The 22,739-nt window shown below is 47.4% G+C and overlaps 1 non-coding gene across 1 annotated transcript; it reads left to right on the forward strand.

The window, feature by feature from the left end:
• Nucleotides 1-5,443: 5,443 nt before the first annotated feature.
• Nucleotides 5,444-5,530, forward strand: TRNASTOP-UCA (transfer RNA opal suppressor (anticodon UCA)). Its single transcript has one exon. It is a non-coding gene; the product is annotated as a tRNA-Sec (tRNA).
• The last annotated feature ends 17,209 nt before the right edge of the window (nt 5,531-22,739 follow it).

Here is a 22,739-nt window from a genome sequence, read left to right on the forward strand (position 1 = left end):
ATTGTCCCTCTCATGAATAACAAGCTGGATGATCCCTCTCATTGATAAGGTGGATGGTCCTTCTCATCGATAACAAGCTGGATGGTCCCTCTCATCGATAACAAGCTGGATGGTCCCTCTCATCAGTAACAAGCTGGATGCTCCCTCTCATTTATAAGAAGGTGGATGGTCTTTCTCATCAATAACATGCTGGATGGTCCCTCTCATTGATAAGGTGGAAGGTCCTTCTCATTGATAACAAGCTGGATAGATCCTTTCCTCAATAATAATATGGATGTCCATCTCATCAATAACAAGCAGGATAGTTTCTCTCCTCGATAACAAGCTGGATGATCCCTCTCATTGATAACAAGCTGGATGGTCCCCCTTGTTCCTCATCGACAACAAGCTGGATGGTTCTTCTCCTTCTGAGTCTGCAGGACACAGCGTTCAGGTTTCCACAAAGAATTTCACATTTTGATTCCTCCGACCACAGAAGTTTTATATTTTACCTCCGTCCATTGAAAAAGCGCTTCATCCCAGAGAAGACGGCAGCATTTCTGGATTATGTAGCTATACAGCTTCTTTACACAATAGATTTCACTTACGTTTGTAGATTGTACGGTGACCTGTGACCACAATGATTTCTGGATTATTCCTGAGCCCATGCAGAGATATGCAGGACTGAATCATTCCGGTATTTATTGCAGTGTGACCCGAGAGACAAGAGCATTTAAAATTGACTGTTGTCCTTGTCACTTGTACACAAGATTTCTCCAGAATCTCAATCTTCTGATGATATTATCTGCTCTAGATGTTGAATATTCAGTCTTTGAAGTTATACATTGAGGAATATTTTTATGAAATTGTTCTACAACTTTTAGCTGCAGTTGTCCACAGATCTCCGACTGTTTTCGCTTCTGGGAGACTCTGCCTCTCCCACATGCTCTTTATACACAGCCGTGCCACTTAGCTGAGAATTGACCCTCCGGCTGATTTTCATTAGTACCAATTAATTGTCCAGCCTTTGGTTATTTCGGTCCCAATTACTAATGTTCAGTGCATATGGCCCCCCTGGCAGATACACCGACACCTGGCTCAACCCTTTACCCAAGACTGTATATGGTTACACTATTGGAGTATGATGTACAATACCTGGGGCCAGCGCTGATACAACCTTGTACCGTGTGCACATTGATTATTGATGTTATCACTGATCATCTCTGGGGTCATCGGTCCAAAAGGTGAATAAACCTGAATATGGAGGAAAGTCGCTGTGCGGTTTTGTTGTTCTTAGAATATCTTTGAGAGCAGAATTATTGGGCGACTAATGAGATGTAAATTAATGTGCGGCTTTTTCTCTCACCTTTTTGCCCCCTGCTGACATTTGCAGTAAAACCTTTCCTATTCTGTGATGGCCCCAATATCTCTCAATCACAGGAGCTGCGTCCTCGGGTCACATCCACACTGCTGGTAATGTCCACTACCTGTGACACTGCACCTACAGAATATCAGACCCTCTAGATTAACCCTTCAGAACCTGCACGTTAAGGTGTATAATGGAGGGGTGACGGAGGTGTATATCACTGAGGGGGTGGGGTGACGAGGGTGTATCACGGCGAGGGTGGGGTGACGGAGGTGTATCATGGCAGGGTGGGGTGACAAAGGTGTATCATGGCGGGTGGGGTGACGTTGGGGGTATATCAAGGCGGGATGGGGTGACGGGGGTATATCATGGGGTGGGGTGACGGAGGTGTATCATGGGGTGGGGTGACGGAGGTGTATCACAGCGAGAGTGGGGTGATGTTGGGGGTGTATCATGGGGTGGGGTGACGTTGGGGTGTATCACGGCGGGGTGGGGTGACGGAGTGTATCACGGTGGGGTGATGGAGGTGTATCATGACGGGGTGGGATGACGCAGGTGTATCATGACGGGGTAGGGTGAAGGTGGTGTATCATGGCGGGGTGGTACCATGGTTGGTGTATCATGGTGCGGTGATGGAGGTGTATCACGGCGGGGAGGGGTGACGTTGGGGGTGTATCATGGCGGGGTGGTATCATGGTGGAGTGATGGAGTTGTATCATGGCGGGGTGGGGTGACAGAGGTGTATCATGAGGTGGGGTGTATCACGGTGGGGTGACGTTGGGCGTGTATCATGGCGGGGTGGTATCATGGTGCGGTGATGGAGTTGTATCATGGCAGGGTGGGGTGACAGAGGTGTATCATGAGGTGGGGTGTATCACGGTGGGGTGATGTTGGGCGTGTATCATGGCGGGGTGGTATCATGGTGCGGTGATGGAGTTGTATCATGGCGGGGTGGGGTGACAGAGGTGTATCATGAGGTGGGGTGTATCACGGTGGGGTGACGTTGGGTGTGTATCATGGCGGGGTGGTATCATGGTGCGGTGATGGAGTTGTATTATGGCAGGGTGGGGTGACAGAGGTGTATCATGGTGGGGTGACGTTGGGTGTGTATCATGGCGGGGTGGTATCATGGTGCGGTGATGGAGTTGTATTATGGCAGGGTGGGGTGACAGAGGTGTATCATGAGGTGGGGTGTATCACGGTGGGGTGACGTTGGGTGTGTATCATGGCGGGGTGGTATCATGGTGGGGTGATGGAGTTGTATCATGGCGGGGTGGGGTGACAGAGGTGTATCATGAGGTGGGGTGGGTGTATCACGGTGGGGTGACGTTGGGCGTGTATCATGGCGGGGTGGTATCATGGTGCGGTGATGGAGTTGTATCATGGCGGGGTGGGGTGACGGAGGTGTATCATGAGGTGGGGTGTATCACGGTGGGGTGACGTTGGGCGTGTATCATGGCGGGGTGGTATCATGGTGCGGTGATGGAGTTGTATCATGGCGGGGTGGGGTGACGGAGGTGTATCATGAGGTGGGGTGTATCACGGTGGGGTGACGTTGGGCGTGTATCATGGCGGGGTGGTATCATGGTGGGGTGATGGAGTTGTATCATGGCGGGGTGGGGTGACGGAGGTGTATCATGAGGTGGGGTGTATCACGGTGGGGTGACGTTGGGCGTGTATCATGGCGGGGTGGTATCATGGTGGGGTGATGGAGTTGTATCATGGCGGGGTGGGGTGACAGAGGTGTATCACGGTGGGGTGACGTTGGGCGTGTATCATGGCGGGGTGGGGTTATGCTGTAGTCGTGGTGCAGCATGGTGGACGGTGGTCGCGGTGGGTTCGGCCTCTTGATGGGTCACTAGTGTGATTGCTACTGCCCACAGATCATTCCGGGTGGGTCCGTCACTCCGAGCCGCGGCCTCCTCCTGCTCCTGATCCACTCGTTGTAGGGCTCAGTCACGTGATAAGTGCCCCTGTACAATGTCGCGTCTCCCCATCCGCGCACCCCTCAGCTCCGGGGCCCTGTGTGGGAAGAAGCCGGCGCCCCCCACTAATATCAGCAGTGTGAACCTGAGCAGATGAATTGTGTGAATTCCGCGACAAAAGCTGAACCAGAAAGCTGTAGAGCCCGGGAGAGCGGACCCTGCTGCTCTCGGTCCCCCGGGGTCGGTGCGGTCTCCGGGGCGCTCGCCTGTCTCGTCTCCTTCGCTCCCACGTGTGCCAGGGCCGCAGGTAAACACTACTCCTGTTACCGTGGGAACAACGTTACTATCAACGTCACGACGTTCTGCTTGTCTTTATTTATGTTTCCTAGCAACAAGTCTGGGGCTGCCTGAGTGGGCGGGGCAAATGCTTCAAGGCGTGGCTTCAGTTAAAGGCGCAGTGTTCCCATTCCTGCAGCGACTCGATCACCTGAGACCTCGCACCTCTGGCCATTACCCGAGCGGCGGCTTCTAACTGCTGTGACGTCATCTCTCCGGTGTCCCGCAGGGTTACACTGAGCAGCGGTCTGGTTGCTATGGGTTACGCTACAGGTTAGTATGTTAAATATGCTGAAGGGGCAGCACTGATGGCTAGCTATGGGTGACTGTGATTGATATATGTGACTGCAGTTACTATGGGCAACAGTTGTGTTGCTATGGGTGAAGGCAGTTCGGTTGCTGTGATTGACTCTTCCGTTGCTATGGGTGACGGCAGCAGGTCGGTTGCTATGGGCGACTCTCATGTTGCTATGGGTGACAGTAGCAGATTGGTAGCTACGGGTGACTCCCATTGCTATGGGTGACGGCAGCAGTTCGGTTGCTATGGGCAACTCCTGTTGCTATGGGCGACAGCAGCAGTTTGGTTGCTATGGGTGACTCTCCTGTTGCTATGGATGACTGCAGCAGATTGGTAGCTACGGGTGACTCTTCCATTGCTATGGGTGACGGCAGCAGTTTGGTTGCTATGGGTGACTCTCCTGTTGCTATGGGTGACAGCAGAAGTTTGGTTGCTATGGGTGACTCTCTTGTTGCTATGGATGACTGCAGCAGATTGGTAGCTACGGTTGACTCTCCCATTGCTATGGGTGACGGCAGGTCAGTTGCTATGGGCGACTCTCCTGTTGCTATGGGTGACAGCAGCAGTTTGGTTGCTATGGGTGACTCTCCTGTTGCTTTGGGTGATGGCAGCAATTTGGTTGCTATGGGTGACTCTCCTGTTGCTATGGATGACTGCAGCAGATTGGTAGCTACGGGTGGCTCTCCCATTGCTATGGGTGACGGCAGCAGTTCGGTTGCTATGGGCAACTCCTGTTGCTATGGGCGACAGCAGCAGTTTGGTTGCTATGGGTGACTCTCCTGTTGCTATGGATGACTGCAGCAGATTGGTAGCTACGGGTGACTCTTCCATTGCTATGGGTGACGGCAGCAGTTTGGTTGCTATGGGTGACTCTCCTGTTGCTATGAGTGACTGCACAGGACGGTTGCTATGGGTGACTCTCCCGTTGCTATGAGTGACTGCACAGGACGGTTGCTATGGGTGACTGCAGTATAGTGGTTCCCTGCACAGGTAGGTTGCTATGGGTGACTGCACAGGCCGGTTGCTATGGGTGACTCCCGTTGCCATGGGTGACTCTCCCGTCCCTGTGCTTCCAGCAGGCTGCGCGCCGTGCTCACACGTCAGCTCGCGGGCTATTTATAGCTCGGGCTATTATTAGCCGCTGTGTGTAGCCCCCCGCTCGCCGGGGTCGCCCCCTCTCTCCGTCAGCTCCTCTGACGCGCTGTCGCTGACTCACGGCCTGACCCTTCGCTGCTGCAGAGCTTCTCGCCACCACCGTCCGGTGTCTGCAGAGCATCTCACCCGCAGCGCGGCCCCGCTCACACCGAGTTTCCCTGCGGACCAGCGTGCATTGCGCTCATTTGCATACGCCCCGCCCTCCGTTTCCTCAGGTTTCTCCGGTCGCTGCACCAATTCCCGGTCACCGGACGCGTCTGTAATCACGGAGCGTCCCGCGAGCAGCCAGGAGGCCGGTACCGGAGGCTCCGTGCCGCGCTCTCCATGAGTCAGGCGTCTCCGGGCCGGCGGCCGTTATATAGCCGCACAGCCGCCATTGCTCCCGCCCGGATGATCCTCAGTGGTCTGGGGTGCAGGCTTCAAACCTGTAGCTGTCTAGGGACAGAGTGGTTCAATTCCACCCTCCGGGCGGGAGGCACGCGGCCACCTGTCAGCTGGCGGGAAGGATCCGTCACACGACGCTTTTTTTGTGCCTCAAATTTGTTTTCCCTTTTTCCTGTTCCTGACTCTGCTCTCTGACTGCGGCTCTTCCACTCCCGCCTACACTGTTGGCTGTGTGCACAGCGCAGTTTCGATGCGTTTCTGCGGCCGTTTTTCCACACGGAAATGGGCCAAAAACGCTGTGGAATCCTTCTGGCAGCTGTGACACTCCTGCAGTGTTGTGCACACGGTCAGTACATTTCCGTATTTGCAGCGTTTTTTCTGCAGCATGTGAATTCTTTGTGCGTTTTAGCAGCGTTTTTCACCCATTGACTTCAATTGAGTCAGTCAAATATTTCCACAGCAAAAAACGCAGGTAGAGAACCGTGTGCGGATTTGCTGAGTTTTTGTTTTGTGTTTTGCCGTCTCCCTATGGTGTTTCCCACGCTGTCAGCTCTCTGTGGGAAACAACAGCGTGGCAGTTCTTATCGGCGGTAAGGCTGCTTTCACACTGGCGTTGTTGGCTGCACGTCGCAATGCGTCGTTGTGGAGAAAAAACGCATCCTGCAAAGTTGTCTGCAGGATGCGTTTTTTCCCCATAGGCTTACATTACCGACGCATTGCGAGGCATTGCCACACGTGCGACGGTTGTGTCGTGTTTTGGCGGACCGCCACCACAAAAAAAAGTTACATGTAACTTTTTTCGTGTGTCGAGTCCGCCATTTTCGACCGCGCATGTGCGACCGAAACTCCGCCCCCTCCTCCCCGGACCTTACAATGGGGCAGCGGAAGCGTCGTAAGACTGCTTCCGCTGCCCACGTCGGGCATTTATTTCACAGCATGCGACGGGCCCGTACCGACGCTAGTGTGAAAGCAGCCTAACCCTGCAGTCACATCAGTGATCAGGATCATCGTGGGACATTCTGGATCATCTTCTCTGTGGACAGGTGAGTAATATTGTGGTTTAGTTTTGTTGCAGGAGGCGTTGGCGGATTAGGCGTTCGGTGAGTATTGTTTGATTAAGATTATTAAAGGAATCTGTTATTATTTCAAATAAAGGACTTTATGCTGTGTGTGTTTTGGGGATTATTAACGCCTTCATGACCCAGCCTATTTTGACCTTAACCCCTTAAGCCCCGAGGGTGGTTTGCACGTTAATGACCGGGCCAATTTTTACAATTCTGACCACTGTCCCTTTATGAGGTTATAACTCTGGAACGCTTCAACGGATCTTGGCGATTCTGACATTGTTTTCTCATGACATATTGTACTTCATGTTAGTGGTAAAATTTCTTCGATATAACTTGCGTTTATTTGTGAAAAAAACGAATATTTGGCGAAAATTTTGAAAATTTCGCAATTTTCCAACTTTGAATTTTTATGCCCTTAAATCACAGACATATGTCACACAAAATACTTAATAAATAACATTTCCCACATGTCTACTTTACATCAGCACAATTTTGGAACCAAAATTTTTTTTTGTGACGGAGTTATAAGGGTTAAAAGTTGACCAGCAATTTCTCATTTTTACAACACCATTTTTTTTTAGGGACCACATCTCATTTGAAGTCATTTTGACGGGTCTATATGATAGAAAATACCCAAGTGTGACACCATTCTAAAAACTGCACCCCTCAAGGTACTCAAAACCACTTTCAAGAAGTTTATTAACCCTTCAGGTGTTTCACAGGAATTTTTGGAATGTTTAAATAAAAATGAACATTTAACTTTTTTTCACACAAAATTTATTTCAGCTCCAATTTGTTTTATTTTACCAAGGGTAACAGGAGAAAATAGACCCCAAAAGTTGTTGTACAATTTGTCCTGAGTACGCTGATACCCCATATGTGGGGGTAAACCACAGTTTGGGCGCATGGCAGAGCTTGGAAGCAAAGGAGCGCCATTTGACTTTTCAATGCAAAATTGACTGGAATTGAGATGGGACGCCATGTTGCATTTGGAGAGCCCCTGATGTGCCTAAACATTGAAACCCCCCACAAGTGACACCATTTTGGAAAGTAGACCCCCTAAGGAACTTATCTAGATGTGTGGTGAGCACTTTGACCCAACAAGTGCTTTACAGAAGTTTATAATGCAGAGCCGTAAAAATAAAAAATCATATTTTTTCACAAAAATTATCTTTTCACCCCCAATTTTTTATTTTCCCAAGCGTGAGAGAAGAAATTGGACCCCAAAAATTGTTGTGCAATTTGTCCTGAGTACGCTGATACCCCATATGTGGGTGTAAACCATTGTTTGGGCGCAGGGCAGAGCTCGGAAGGGAAGGAGCGCCATTTGACTTTTCAATGCAAAATTGACTGGAATTGAGATGGGACGCCATGTTGCGTTTGGAGAGCCCCTAATGTGCCTAAACATTGAAACCCCCCACGAGTGACACCATTTTGGAAAGTAGACCCCTTAAGGAACTTATCTAGATGTGTGTTGAGCACTTTGACCCAACAAGTGCTTCACAGAAGTTTATAATGCAGAGCCGTAAAAATAACAAATCATATTTTTTCACAAAAATGATCTTTTCACCCCCATTTTTTTATTTCCCCAAGGGTAAGAGAAGAAATTAGACCACAAAAGTTGTTGTGCAATTTGTCCTGAGTACGACGATACCCCATATGTGGGTGTAAACCATTGTTTGGGCGCATAGCAGAGCTCAGAAGGGAAGAAGCGCTATTTTACTTTTCAATGCAAAATTGACTGGAATTAAGATGGGATGCCATGTTGCGTTTGGAGAGCCCCTGATGTGCCTAAACATTAAACCCCCCCACAAGTGACACCATTTTGGAAAGTAGACCCCCTAAGGAACTTATCTAGATGTGTTTTGAGAGCTTTGAACCCCCAAGTGTTTCACTACAGTTTATAACGCAGAGCCGTGAAAATAAAAATTATTTTTTTTTTTCACAAAAATGATTTTTTAGCCCCCAGTTTTGTATTTTCACAAGGGTATCAGGATAAATTGGACCCCAAAAGTTGTTGTCCAATTTGTCTGGAGTACGCTGATACCCCATTTGTGGGGAGGGACCACTGTTTGGGCGCATGACAGAGCTCGGAAGGGAAGGAGCGCCATTTGGAATGCAGACTTAAATGGATTGGTCTGCAGGCGTCACGTTGCATTTGCAGAGCCCCTGATGTACCTAAACAGTACAAACCCCCCACAAGTGACCCCATATTGGAAACTAGACCCCCCAAGGAACTTATCTAGATGTGTTGTGAGAACTTTGAACCCCCAAGTGTTTCACTACAGTTTATAACGCAGAGCCGTGAAAATAAAAATTATTTTTCTTTTTCACAAAAATGATTTTTTAGCCCCCAGTTTTGTATTTTCACAAGGGTATCAGGATAAATTGGACCCTAAAAGTTGTTGTCCAATTTGTCCTGAGTACGCGGATACCCCCTATGTGGGGGGGAACCACTGTTTGGGCGCATGACAGAGCTCGGAAGGGAAGGAGCGCCATTTGGAATGCAGACTTAAATGGATTGGTCTGCAGGCGTCACGTTGCATTTGCAGAGCCCCTGATGTACCCAAATAGTACAAACCCCCCACAAGTGACCCCATATTGGAAACTAGACCTCCCAAGGAACTTATCTAGATGTGTTGTGAGAACTTTGAACCCCCAAGTGTTTCACTACAGTTTACAACGCAGAGCCGTGAAAATAAAACATCTTTTTTTTCCCACAAAAATGATTTTTAGCCCCCCAAATTTTTATTTTCCCAAGGATAACAAGAGAACTTGGACCCCAGAAGTTGTTGTTCAATTTGTCCCTAGTACGCTGATACCCCATATGTTGGGGTAAACCCCTTTTTGGACGCACGGGAGAGCTCGGAAGGGAAGGAGCACTGTTTTACTTTTTCAACGCAGAATTGGCTGGAATTGAGATTGGACGCCATGTCGCGTTTGGAGAGCCCCTGATGTGCCTGAACAGTGGAAACTCCCCAATTCTACCTGAAACCCTACCCCTAACCGTTTACTGAACATTTTCTGACAGTCATAAGTGCCACGTATATAAGTGCCACGTATATAAGTGCCACGTATATAAGTGCCACGTATATAAGTGCCACGTATTTAAGTGCCACGTATTTAAGTGCCACGTATTTAAGTGCCACGTATTTAAGTGCCACGTACGTATTTCAGTGCCACGATATTTCAGTGCCACAATATTTTAGTGCCACGTATTTCAGTGCCACGTATTTCAGTGCCACGTATTTCAGGCACTGAAAAATACGTGGCACGTAAATACTTCAGTGCCACGATATTTCAGTGCCACGATATTTCAGTGCCACGTATTTCAGTGCCACGTATTTCAGGCACTGAAAAATACGTGGCACGTAAATACGTGGCACGTAAATACGTGGCACTTAAATACGTGGCACTTAAATACGTGGCACTTAAATACGTGGCACTTAAATACGTGGCACTTAAATACGTGGCACTTAAATACGTGGCACTTAAATACGTGGCACTTAAATAAGTGGCACTTATATACGTGGCCACTGAAATATCGTGGCACTTATATACGTATATACGTATATAAACGTATATTTCAGTGCCACGTATTTCAGGTTAGGGGTAGGGTTAGGGTTTTTTGTTTTTTTCTTGTTTTCTTGTGTTTTTCTATAAAAACGCATGCGTTTTACCGCGTTTACATGCATTTTTTCACACATGCGGTTTTTTTAAAAAACGCATGCAGATAAAAACGCAAGTGTGAAACCAGACTAAAAGACGCTTTTTATAGCAAATATATAGTTTTTATATAGTTTTTGCGTCTCCACATTTTGAGACCTATAATTTTTCCTCATTTTGGTCCACAGTCATGTGAGGTCTTGTTTTTTGCGGGACGAGTTGACGTTTTTATTGGTAACATTTTCGGACACGTGACCATTTTTTATCACTTTTTATTCCGATTTTTGTGAGGCAGAATAACCAAAAACCAGCTATTCATGAATTTCTTTTGGGAGAGGCGTTTATACCGTTCTGCGCTTGGTAAAATTGATAAAGCAGTTTTATTCGTCGGGTCAGTACGATTACAGCGATATCTCATTTATATCATTTTTTTATGTTTTGACGCTTTTATACGATAAAAACTATTTTATAGAAAAAATAATTATTTTGGCATCGCTTTATTCTGAGGACTATAACTTTTTTATTTTTTTGCTGATGATGCTGTATGGCGGCTCGTTTTTTGCGGGACAAGATGACGTTTTCAGCGGTAACATGGTTATTTATATCCGTCTTTTTGATCGCGTGTTATTCCACTTTTTGTTCGGCGGTATGGTAATAAAGCGTTGTTTTTTGCCTCTTTTTTTTTTTTTTCTTACGGTGTTTACTGAAGGGGTTAACTAGTGGGCCAGTTTTATAGGTTGGGTCGTTACGGACGCGGCGATACTAAATATGTGTACTTTTATTGTTTTTGTTTGTTTTTTTTAGATAAAGAAATGTATTTATGGGAATAATATTTTTTTTTTATTATTATTATTTATTTAGGAATTATTATTTTTTTTTTTTACACATGTGGAAATTTTTTTTTTTACTTTTTTACTTTGTCCCAGGGGGGGACATCACAGATCGCAGATCTGATAGTGTGCACAGCACTCTATCAGATCCGCGATCATACTTTCATCGGAGCAGGCTGCAGCTTTCATCTGCAGCCTGCTCCGACCCGGAAGTGCTCCCTGCAGGACCCGGATACAGCCCCTCGGCCATTTTGGATCCGGGGCCTGCAGGGAGAAGACGTTCGGTACGAGGTGAGTACATCACCTTGTACCGATCGTCTCAGGGAAGCCCGCAGGGAGCCCCCTCCCTGAGCGATGCTTCCCTGTACCGCCGGTACACCGCGATCATGTTTGATCGCGGTGTGCCGGGGGTTAATGTGCCGGGGGCGGTCCGTGACCGCTCCTGGCACATAGTGCCGGATGTCAGCTGCGATATGCAACCGACACCCGGCCGCGATCGGCCGCGCTCCCCCCGTGAGCGCGGCCGATCGCGTATGACGTACTATACCGTCACCGGGAATTAAGGCCCACCCCACCTCGACGGTATAGTACGTCATATGGGATTAAGGGGTTAAGGACCTGGCCGTTTTTTGCAATTCTGACCAGTGTCCCTCTATGAGGTAATAACTCAGGAACGCTTCAATGGATCCTAGCGATTGTGAGACTGTTTTTTCGTGACATATTGGGCTTCATGTTAGTGGTAAATTTAGGTCGATAATTTTTGCGTTTATTTGTGAAAAAAATTAAATTGGAATTTTGGCGAAAATTTTTAAAATTTCGCAATTTTCAAATTTTTATTTTTATTCTGTTAAGCCAGAGAGTTATGTGACACAAAATAGTTAATAAATAACATTTCCCACATGACTACTTTACATCAGCACAATTTTGGAAACAACATTTTTTTTTGTTAGGAAGTTATAAGGGTTAAAAGTTGACCAGCGATTTCTCATTTTTGCAACAAAATTTACAAGACCATTTTTTTTAGGACCACCTTACATTTGAAGTCAGTTTGAGGGTTCTATATGGCTGAAAGTACCCAAAAGTGACACCATTCTAAAAACTGCAACCCTCAAGGTGCTCAAAACCACATTCAAGAAGTTTATTAACCCTTCCGGTGTTTCACAGCAGCAGAAGCAACATGGAAGGAAAAAATGAACATTTAACTTTTTAGTCACAAAAATGATATTTTAGCAACAATTTTTTCATTTTCCCAAGGGTAAAAGGAGAAAGTGGACAGCAAAAGTTGGTGTCCAATTTGTCCTGAGTTCGCTGATACCCCATATGTGGGGGGAACCACTGTTTGGGCGCACGGCAGAGCTCGGAAGGGAAATAGTGATGTTTTGAAATGCAGACTTTGATGGAATGGTCTGGGGGCATCATGTTACGTTTGGAGAGCCCCTGATGTGCCTAAACATTAGAAACCCCCCACAAATGACCCCATTTTGGAAACTAGACCCCCCAAACAACTTATTTAGATTTATAGTGAGCACTTTGAACCCCCAAGTGCTTCACAGAATTTTATAACGCAGAGTCGTGAAAATAAAAAAATCATTTATTTTTTTTAAATACATTTTTAGCCCCCAATTTTTTATTTTACCCAGGGTAACAGGAGAAATTAGACCCCCAAAGTTGTGCAATTTTTCCCGAGTACTCTGATCTGATTCCCCATATGTTTGGGTAAAACACTGTTTAGGCGCACGTCGGGGCTCGGAAGGGAGGGCGCACCATTTGACTTTTTGAACGCTAAATTGGCTGGAATCAATGGTGGCGCCATGTCACGTTTGGAGAGCCCCTGATGTGCCTAAACAGTGGAAACCTTTCAATTCTAACTCTAACCCTAACCCCAACACACCCCTAATCTTAACCCTAATTCCAACCCTAACCCCAATTCCAACCCCATCCTTAATCCCAACCCTAACTCTAATTCTGACCCTAACCCTAGTGGAAAAATAAAAATAACTATATTTTCTTTATTTAAAGGGGGGGTTATTTACAGGTTTTTTTTTATTTTGATCACTGTGATAGACCCTATCACAGTGATCAAAATATACATGGAACGAACGAATGAATTAATCTGCCGGCCGGCAGATTCGGCGGGCGCACAGCGCATGCGCCCGCCATTTTGTAATATGGCAGAGCCCATGAGTGAAGACGGACGGACACCAGGACTCGGGAGGTACAGGGGGGTGGGATCGGACCACGGGGGAGCGGAGGAAAGGACGGAGGGGAGAAGAGGGCAGCGGAGGACAGGACGGAGGGGAGAAAAGACTGACAGCGGCAGCAGATCGCCACCGTCAGTCAGTGGCCGGTGCAGATGATATTGCAGCATCGGCTGGATTGTAATATTTCACCAAGTTTCATTCACAATTGCTATGATTGGCTGTTTCACTTTCAACAGCCAATCAGAGCGATCGTAGCCACAGGGGGAGGGGCAAAGCCACTCACTCCCTGGGCTTAAGTACAAGTCCTATTTTTCATAGTGATCTGATACTTTATGATTTGTGTGGGTTTTTTTTCTTTTTTTTTGACCAAGGACATCCCCTCCTCCATCAACTCAGTGTCTCCCAGCAGCTGGCTCAGATTCACCATATTGATGCTGAGGACAGAGAAGACCCCTGATCCACATAGCACAGGATGGACCAGAACTGACAAGCTCCAGTGATCCCACAGCCCAAGCCTCCCATAGTAGCTAGGATTACAGGTGTGCGCCACAGCACCCAGCTGTGACAAGTACAAGTCCCCCTGTACCTGCAGGTCGGGTGATATTTGAGTTAACCCTTTCACTCGACCTGCAGGAACGCGATCCCGCCATGACACCACATAGGCGTCACAGGTTGGATTGGCACCAACTTTCATGACGCATACGTGGCATCACAGGTCGGGAAGGGGTTAATGGATAGGTGTTTTATAGATGCCTCTCCATTATTAATCCGTGGTCATAATGTCACCTGACAATGCAAAGGTGACATCAACCCCCACAAATATGAAACCCACTTGCCACCGCTACAGAGCAAGTGGGAAGAGCGAGGCTAAGCACCAGATTGGGTGTAGCTGTCTGCCTAGGCTTTGCTCGTTAGATTTTATAGGGGGATCCTATGTCAATTTTTTTCTGGGGTCCCCCTGTAAACTAGCCAGTTCAGACTACACAAACAACTGTGAACTGATATTAACCCCTTCCCGACCTGTGACACAGCGTATGCGTCATGAAAGTCGGTGCCAATCCGACCTGTGACGCATATGCTGTGTCACAGAATGATCGCGTCCCTGCAGATCGGGTGAAGGGGTTAACTCCCATTTTACCCGATCTGCAGAGACAGGGGGTGTGGTGCTTCAGCCCAGGCCCCCCCGTGGCTACGATCGCTCTGATTGGCTGTTGAAAGTGAAACTGCCAATCAGAGCGATTTGTAATATTTCACCTAAAAAAACAGGTGAAATATTACAATCCAGCCATGGCCGATGCTGCAATATCATCGGCCATGGCTGGAAAACCTGAAGTGAGCCCCCCCCACCCCACCGATCGCCCCCCCAGTCCTCCGTTATGGGGTCCGGTCCCCTCCGTCCGCCTGCCGGCTCCCCCGTCCTCCTGTCCGCTCCCCCCTGTGGTCCGATCACCCCCCCGTGCTCCGATCCACCCCCCCACCACCCCTTCATACTTACCGATCCTCCCGGTGTCCGTACGTCTCCTCGCTGGGCGCCGCCATCTTGGAAAATGGCGGGCGCATGCTCAGCGCGCCCGCCGAATCTGCCAGCCGGCAGATTCCTTACAAGTACATTTTGATCGCTGTGGTAGGTTCTACCACAGCGATCAAAATAAAAAAAATAATAAATAAACCCCCCCTTTATCACCCCCATAGGTAGGGACAATAATAAAATAAAGAAAATATATATATATTTTTTTTTTTCGTTTTCGGGTAGGGTTAGGGGTAGGGGTAGGGTTAGGGTTACGGGTAGGGTTAGGGGTAGGGTTACGGGTAGGGTTAGGGTTATGGCATGTGCACACAGTGCGGATTTGGCTGTGGATCCGCAGCGGATTGGCCGCGGATCCGCAGCGGCTTTGGCTGCGGATCCGCAGCGGATTGGCTGCTGCGAATTCGTAGCAGTTTTCCATCAGGTTTACAGTACCATGTACACCTATGGAAAACCAAATCCACTGTGCCCATGGTGCGGAAAATTCCGTGCAGAAACGCTGCGTTGTATTTTCCGCAGCATGTCAATTCTTTGTGCGGATTCCGCAGCGTTTTACACCTGTTCCTCAATAGGAATCCGCAGGTGAAATCCGCACAAAAAAACACTGGAAATCTGCTGTAAATCTGCAGGTAAAACGCAGTGCCTTTTACCTGCAGATTTTTCAAAAATCGTGCGGACAAATCTCACACGAATCCGCAACGTGGGCACATAGCCTTAGGGTTAGGGTTGGAATTAGAGTTAGGGTTGGAAATAGGGCTAGGGTTGGAAATAGGGTTAAGATTAGGCTTGTGGTTAGGGTTACGGATAGGGTTAAGGGTGTGTTGGGGTTACAGTTGTGGTTAGGGTTGGGATTAGGGTTAGGGTTGGAATTAGGGTTACGGGTGTGTTGCGGTTAGGGTTGTGGTTAGGGGTGTGTTGGGGTTAGGGTTGTGATTAGGGTTATGGCTACAGTTGGGATTAGGATTAGGGGTGTGTTGGGGTTAGTGTTGAAGTTAGAATTGAGGGGTTTCCACTGTTTAGGCACATCAGGGGTCTCCAAACGCAACATGGCGCCACCATTGATTCCAGCCAATCTTGCGTTCAAAAAGTCAAATGGTGCTCCCTCCCTTCCAAGCCTCAACGTGCGCCCAAACAGTGGTTTACCCCCACATTTGGGGTACCAGCGTACTCAGGACAAACTGGGCAACAACTGTTGGGGTCCAATTTCTCCTGTTACCCTTGCAAAAATAAAAAATTACTTGCTAAAACATAATTTTTGAGGAAAGAACAATTATTTTTTATTTTCACGGCTCTGCGTTATAAACTTCTGTGAAGCACTTGGGGGTTGAAAGTGCTCACCACACATCCAGATAAGTTCCATCGGGGGTCTAGTTTCCAAAATGGGGTCACTTGTGGGGTGTTTCTACTGTTTAGGCACATCAGGGGCTCTGCAAATGCAACGTGATGCCCGCAGACCATTCCATCAAAGTCTGCATTTCAAATGTCACTACTTCCCTTCCGAGCCCTGACATGCGCCCAAACAGTGGTTTATATCATGATCTCTGCAGGCAGAGATCATAGCAAGCCTATAGAGGGACAAGCTCTCGGAAGATGGAACTATACTGACCATGAACTAAGCCTGCCGCGCAACTAGAAATAGCCAGGTAGCATTTCCTATTTATCGCTAGATGCCCAGCTCTGGCCTAAGACCTAAATAGCTAGCAGAGGGAAATATAAGACCTGGCTCACCTCTAGAGAAATATTCCAAAGAAGACAGTAGCCCCCCACATATAATGACGGTGAGTTCAGATGAAACAACAAACGCAGCAGGAAAATAGTCTTAGCAAATTTGAGGTCCGCTTACTAGATAGCAGAAGACAGATAGTATACTTTCATGGTCAGCAGAAAAACACTAACAAAACACCATCCAGAGATTACCTTAAACTCTGGCATTAACTCATAACGCCAGAGTAGCAATCCCTGATCAACGAGAGCTTTCCAGACACAGTAACAAAACTTCAGCTGTGAACTGGAACAAATAGGCAAAACGAAACATGGACAAAAGTCCAACTTATCTAGTAGTTGTCTAGAAGCAGGAACAAGCACTGAGAGGCATCAGATAACATTGTTGACCGGCAAGAAACCACCAGAGAAATGAGCTTAAATAGCGACACCCACTACTGATGGAACCAGGTGAAACAGGAAAGAGGATGACAAGTCCAATTCCACAAGCGGCCACCGGGGGAGCCCAGAATCCAAATTCACAACAGTACCCCCCCCTCAAGGAGGGGGCACCGAACCCTCACCAGATCCACCAGGGCGACCAGGATGAGCCCTATGGAAGGCACGAACAAGATCAGAAGCATGAACATCAGATGCATTGACCCAAGAATTATCCTCCTGGCCGTAACCCTTCCAGTTGACCAGATACTGGAGTCTCCGTCTGGAAACACGAGAGTCCAAAATTTTCTCCACAACGTACTCCAACTCACCCTCAACCAACACCGGAGCAGGAGGCTCAACTGAAGGTACAACAGGTACCTCATACCTGCGCAATAACGACCGATGAAAAACGTTATGAATGGAAAAGGACGCAGGGAGGTCCAAACGGAAAGAAACAGGATTAAGAATCTCCAATATTCTATAAGGGCCGATGAACCGAGGTTTAAACTTAGGAGAAGAGACCCTCATAGGGACAAAACGAGAAGACAACCACACCAAATCTCCAACACAAAGCCGAGAACCAACACGACGATGACGGTTGGCAAAACGCTGAGTCTTCTCCTGGGACAACTTCAAATTGTCCATAACCTGCCCCCAGATGTGATGCAATCTCTCCACCACCGCATCCACTCCAGGACAATCCGAGGATTCCACCTGACCGGAGGAAAATCGAGGGTGAAACCCCGAATTACAGAAAAACGGGGACACCAAGGTGGAAGAGCTGGCCCGATTATTGAGGGCGAACTCTGCCAATGGCAAAAAAGCAACCCAATCATCCTGGTCAGCAGAGACAAAACACCTCAGATATGTCTCCAGGGTCTGATTAGTCCGCTCGGTCTGGCCATTAGTCTGAGGGTGAAAAGCAGATGAAAAAGACAAATCTATGCCCATCCTAGCACAGAATGCCCGCCAAAATCTAGACACAAATTGGGTACCTCTGTCAGAAACAATATTCTCAGGAATACCGTGCAATCGGACAACATTCTGAAAAAACAGAGGAACCAACTCAGAAGAAGAAGGCAACTTGGGCAGAGGAACCAAATGGACCATTTTAGAGAAACGGTCACAGACCACCCAGATGACAGACATCTTCTGGGAAACAGGCAGATCTGAAATAAAATCCATCGAGATGTGTGTCCAAGGCCTCTTAGGAATAGGCAAGGGCAACAGCAGTCCGCTAGCCCGAGAACTACAAGACTTGGCCCGAGCACAAACGTCACATGACTGCACAAAGACTCGCACATCTCGTGACAGGGAAGGCCACCAGAAGGATCTTGCCACCAAATCCCTGGTACCAAAAATTCCGGGATGACCTGCCAATGCAGAAGAATGTACCTCAGAGATGACTCTGCTGGTCCAATCATCCGGAACAAACAGTCTATCAGGCGGACAACGATCCGGTCTATCCGCCTGAAACTCTTGCAAGGACCGCCGCAGATCAGGAGAAACGGCCGACAAAATTACTCCCTCCCTAAGGATACCTGTGGGTTCAGAATTACCAGGAGAGTCCGGGTCAAAACTCCTAGAAAGGGCATCTGCCTTAACATTCTTAGAACCCGGTAGGTATGACACCACAAAATTAAAGCGAGAAAAAAATAAAGACCAGCGCGCCTGTCTAGGATTCAGGCGTCTGGCAGTCTCAAGATAAATCAAATTTTTGTGGTCAGTCAATACCACCACCTGATGCCTAGCCCCCTCGAGCCAATGGCGCCACTCCTCAAACGCCCACTTCATGGCCAAAAGCTCCCGATTCCCAACATCATAATTCCGCTCTGCGGGCGAAAATTTGCGAGAAAAGAAGGCACAAGGCCTAATGACGGAGCAGTCGGAACCTTTCTGCGACAACACTGCCCCAGCTCCGATCTCCGAAGCGTCAACCTCAACCTGAAAAGGCAGATTCACATCAGGCTGACGCAACACAGGGGCAGAGGCAAAACGGCGCTTAAGCTCCTGAAAGGCCTCTACAGCATGAGGGGACCAATTAGCAACATCAGCGCCTTGTCTGGTCAAATCAGTCAGTGGTTTAACGACATCCGAAAAACCAGCAATAAATCGGCGGTAAAAGTTGGCAAAGCCCCAAAATCTCTGAAGACCCTTAAGAGAGGAGGGCTGAGTCCAGTCACAAATAGCTTGCACCTTGACGGGATCCATCTCAATGGAAGAGGGAGAAAAAATATACCCCAAAAAGGAAATTTTCTGGACCCCAAAAACGCACTTAGACCCCTTCACACATAAAGAATTAGACCGCAGAACCTGAAAAACTCTCCTGACCTGCTGGACATGAGAGTCCCAGTCATCAGAAAAAATCAGAATATCATCCAGATATATTATCATAAATTTATCCAGAAAATCGCGGAAAATATCATGCATAAAAGACTGGAAAACTGAAGGGGCATTAGAAAGACCAAAAGGCATGACCAAATACTCAAAGTGGCCCTCGGGCGTATTAAATGCGGTCTTCCACTCATCCCCCTGCCTGATCCGCACCAAATTATACGCCCCACGAAGATCAATTTTAGAGAACCACTTAGCACCCTCTATACGAGCAAACAAATCAGTAAGCAATGGCAATGGGTATTGATACTTAACAGTGATCTTATTCAGAAGCCGATAATCAATACATGGTCTCAAAGAGCCGTCTTTTTTTTGAGACAAAGAAAAACCCAGCTCCCAAGGGAGAAGAAGATGGACGAATATGTCCCTTTTCCAAAGACTCCTTTATATATTCCCGCATAGCAGCATGTTCCGGCACAGACAGATTAAACAAACGACCCTTGGGATATTTACAACCCGGTATCAAATCTATGGCACAATCGCACTCACGGTGCGGAGGTAACGACCCAAGCTTGGGTTCGTCAAAGACGTCTTGATAATCAGAGAGGAACTCAGGGACTTCAGAGGGAATGGACGACGAAATAGAAACCAAAGGTAAGTCCCCATGAATACCCTTACATCCCCAGCTCAACACAGACATTGCTCTCCAGTCCAAGACTGGGTTGTGAGACTGCAACCATGGCAATCCCAGTACCAAATCGTCATGTAAATTATACAGCACCAGGAAACGAATAATCTCCTGGTGATCCGGATTGATACGCATGGTTACTTGTGTCCAGTATTGTGGTTTATTATTAGCCAATGGGGTGGAGTCAATCCCCTTCAGAGGAATAAGAGTCTCCAAAGGCTCTAAATCAAAACCACAACGATTGGCAAAGGACCAATCCATAAGACTCAGAGCGGCGCCAGAGTCAACATAGGCGTCCGTGGCAATGGATGACAAAGAGCAAATCAGGGTTACAGACAAAATAAACTTAGACTGAATGGTGCCAATGGAAACAGACTTATCAAGCTTCTTTGTACGCCTAGAGCATGCTGATATAACATGAGTAGAATCCCCACAATAGAAACACAATCCATTCTTCCGTCTAAAATTCTGTCGCTCGCTCCTGGACAGAATTCTATCACACTGCATACTTTCTGGCGTCTTTTCCATAGACACCGCCAGATGGTGCACCGGTTTGCGCTCCCGCAGACGCCTATCAATCTGAATAGCCATTGTCATGGACTCATTCAGACCTGCAGGCACAGGGAACCCCACCATAACATCCTTAACGGCATCAGAGAGACCTTCTCTGAAAGTTGCCGCCAAGGCGCACTCATTCCACTGAGTAAGCACAGACCATTTACGGAATTTTTGGCAGAAAACTTCAGCTTCGTCTTGCCCCTGAGATAGTGCCATCAAAGTTTTTTCTGCCTGAAGTTCCAAATGAGGTTCCTCATAAAGCAAGCCCAAGGCCAGAAAAAACGCATCCACATCGCGTAACGCAGGATCCCCTGCTGGCAATGAGAAGGCCCAATCTTGAGGGTCACCCCTGAGCAAGGAAATCACAATCCTAACCTGCTGAGCAGGGTCTCCAGCTGAACGAGACTTCAGGGACAAATAAAGCTTACAATTATTTCGGAAATTCTGGAAGCTAGCTCTATTCCCTGTGAAGAACTCCGGCAAAGGAATTCTCGGGTCAGATACCGGAGCATGTACCACAAAATCTTGTAAATTTTGTACTTTCGTGATGAGATTATTCAAACCCGCAGTTACACTCTGGAGATCCATTATTGTCAGGTGCACACAGAGCCATACAGAGATTAGGAGGAGAGAGAGAAAAAAGACTGCAGCAAGGCAGACTGGAGGGAAAGAAAAAAAAAAAAAAAAAAAAAAATTTCCAGCAGACTTCTTATAACTCTCCTTTCTCAACCTGGGTCTTTAACACTTTATTGGCCGGTCAAACTATCATGATCTCTGCAGGCAGAGATCATAGCAAGCCTATAGAGGGACAAGCTCTCGGAAGATGGAACTATACTGACCATGAACTAAGCCTGCCGCGCAACTAGAAATAGCCAGGTAGCATTTCCTATTTATCGCTAGATGCCCAGCTCTGGCCTAAGACCTAAATAGCTAGCAGAGGGAAATATAAGACCTGGCTCACCTCTAGAGAAATATTCCAAAGAAGACAGTAGCCCCCCACATATAATGACGGTGAGTTCAGATGAAACAACAAACGCAGCAGGAAAATAGTCTTAGCAAATTTGAGGTCCGCTTACTAGATAGCAGAAGACAGATAGTATACTTTCATGGTCAGCAGAAAAACACTAACAAAACACCATCCAGAGATTACCTTAAACTCTGGCATTAACTCATAACGCCAGAGTAGCAATCCCTGATCAACGAGAGCTTTCCAGACACAGTAACAAAACTTCAGCTGTGAACTGGAACAAATAGGCAAAACGAAACATGGACAAAAGTCCAACTTATCTAGTAGTTGTCTAGAAGCAGGAACAAGCACTGAGAGGCATCAGATAACATTGTTGACCGGCAAGAAACCACCAGAGAAATGAGCTTAAATAGCGACACCCACTACTGATGGAACCAGGTGAAACAGGAAAGAGGATGACAAGTCCAATTCCACAAGCGGCCACCGGGGGAGCCCAGAATCCAAATTCACAACAGGTTTACCCCCACATATGGGGTACCAGCACACTCACAACAAACTGGGCAACAAATATTGGGGTCCAATTTCTCCTGTTACCCTTGTGAAAATAACAAATTGCTTGCTAAAACATCTTTTTTGAGGAAAGAAAAATGATTATTTATTTTCACGGCTCTGCGTTGTAAACTTCTGTGAAGCACTTGGGGGTTGAACGTGCTCATCACACATCTAGATAAGTTCCTTGGGGGGTCTAGTTTCCAAAATGGGGTCACTTGTGGGGTGTTTCTACTGTTTAGGCACATCAGGGGCTCTGCAAATGCAATGTGACGCCCGCGGACCATTCCATCAAAGTCTGCATTTCAAATGCCACTACTTCCCTTCCGAGCCCCGGCATATGCCCAAACAGTGGTCTACCCCCACATATGGGGTATCAGCGTACTCAGGAGAAACTGGACAACAACTTTTGGGGTCCAATTTCTCCTGTTACTCTTGCAAAAATAAAAAATTCTGGGCAAAAAAATATTTTTGAGGAAATGAAACACATTTATTATTTTCACGGCTCTGCGTTATAAACTTCTGTGAAGCACTTGGGGGTTCAAAGTGCTCACCACACATCTAGATAAGTTCCCTTGGGGGTCTAGTTTCCAAAGTGGAGTCACTTGTGGGGAGTTCCTACTGTTTAGGCACATCAGGGGCTCTGCAAACGCAACCTGATGCCCGCAGAGCATTCCATCAAAGTCTGCATTTCAAAACGTCACTACTTCCCTTCCGAACCCCGACGTGTGCCAAAACAGTGGTTTACCCCCACATATGTGGTATCATC

This window comes from Ranitomeya variabilis, chromosome 2 (genome assembly GCF_051348905.1).
Source record: "Ranitomeya variabilis isolate aRanVar5 chromosome 2, aRanVar5.hap1, whole genome shotgun sequence".
NCBI lineage: Eukaryota > Metazoa > Chordata > Amphibia > Anura > Dendrobatidae > Ranitomeya > Ranitomeya variabilis.